A 2,112-nucleotide genomic window follows, 5' to 3' on the forward strand; every position below is an offset into this window, starting at 1 on the left:
GAAATTATGGGTTGCCCTCATAGTCATTGCGACACTGTTGCCTCAGTTGGGCTATCTTGTCTCATGTGCTGATGGTGTTGACAGGCAAGGGGCAGAGCTCAGAAGGAATGCTGGTGGTGATCACTTCTCAGAATCCTGTAAAACACCCTTTAGCACCATGAACACTCACCAACAAGGGTGGACAGGTCTCCATGTTCTGAAATCAGGCTCTGGGATATCTTGAGCGGTAAGGACTTGCTGTCTAGTTGGAGCATGCAACGAACAGCAGTGGCAATGGCCTGTATCCTGTGAGGGGCTCTTTAGCTTTTCTAATCGATAACTCATAAGGAGGAATCTCACACATGACCCTGGGCTTTTATCCAACAAGCTTATGACTCAGGAAAGTGTCCGTTTGTACTCATGTGTGGTGCATTTACTTGACTCCCTTAACTGCCATGTTAACTATTCTACCAGAAGTTTTTTCCAAATCTACAAGACAGTCAGTTTAGCATTATATAATGAAACCCACTGATAGACAGTATGCTAGTTCTTTCAGGATCCGCTGCTATCTTTTTAAGCAAGCGACAATAATCTTGTTATTTAGTAGCTAAGAAGATACTTAAAAAAAAAAAAACTAGCAAGGCCAAATACTACACAATAAGATCTCATCCCTTATGTCAACTGTTAGTCAGATATCATGACATATATCTTTAACTCCAGCACTTGGAGACAAAGGCAGGTGGATCTCTGTGAGTCCCAAGCCATCCTGGTCTACATAGTGAGTTCCAGAACAGTGAGGTCTACACAGTGAGACCTGGCCTCAGATCAAAACAAGAAAACAAAGTTTCTGCTAATTGTTCCATCAGAACAACAAGGGCAATGTTGTGCACACAAGCATGGGTAGTGGGCACCATCCTTCCTAGCTCTCCATAATTTAAAATAATTCTCCATAGCCATCTGACCTATTCATACCGGGTCACTGCCAGAGACCACTCTACATCCCCCAGATAGGTTTGGTGAGTCAGCTCACACTGCTTGTCCTGTGCTGGCAACAAGGCATAAGACCATGCATTCATGGTTTGCCCTGCTGCTTGAACAGGGTGACTAGATTTGATACCATCCAAGCCAGGGCCATGGTCAGCTTCGGTGTCTTTTTTCATCAGTAACGCCTGAATGCTGAATGGACCCTGGCCTGTGAAGATCATATAGACTCTCAGTATATTTACTTGAAGGAGAGAAATGTACACAATATACTCTGGGTGAAGGGTTATTGCCCAGCCCTCATGCCCTGGAACAGTTTTTTTTTTTCCTAAGGAAGTCAGTCATCCACACTTTTGTGAATTGTTTCTTAAGCTTTAAAGGCTCTCAGATGCTCCAAAAAAATTTGGCTTCTCATATTTTAATTCCTCTGGGAATTCCAGCTTGACACAAATCTTATCACATTTTCTTCCAAATTTCCAAACAGGTCCTTAATACCTTTTTATTATCCCTTACTTAGTATTTTAATATCTTACAAACATAATTTTATTCTGATTATGAAATTATTCAGACCCACCACAGCCTTACCTACCTCCTAAAGACCATGTCCCACCATGCAGTTTAGCAAAGCTATTATGGCCCCATATCACATCCAAGGTCCCCATTGAAATAACTTCTTTCTAAATTCTCTGGTGAACATAATCCTGCTGGCTTGGTAGCATGAAACATTGTCTCTTTATGCAGAGTTCCCTCAAGAACAATTGTTCTTTATATGCTGTGTTCTAGTCTCTGATATTTATGTCTACATGGCTAGTATAACCAAGTATCCATAATGGTCAGCATATGTGAATCCAGAAGGACTAGTTTCCCTCATATTGCCTCAGTTTATCTAGTAGTTATATCAAAAAAGAATAAGTATATAAGCTACTTGGTTGCAAGGCACAGAGGGTGATCTTACTGACATCCATTTCTCCCAATTGCAAAACACAAGTCATCTCTTGCATCAAAATCATTCCTGAGTCAAGTAGTCTAGAAGGAATGTATTTCCCGATTGTCATAGTTTCCTATATTAGGCTATTATTAAGTCTCTCTCATCTACATACTGAATTATGGATTTTTCTTTCCTCCGTATTAAAAGTTGAACCTGAGGTACTG

Source organism: Chionomys nivalis, chromosome 3 (genome assembly GCF_950005125.1).
Source record: "Chionomys nivalis chromosome 3, mChiNiv1.1, whole genome shotgun sequence".
Lineage (NCBI taxonomy): Eukaryota > Metazoa > Chordata > Mammalia > Rodentia > Cricetidae > Chionomys > Chionomys nivalis.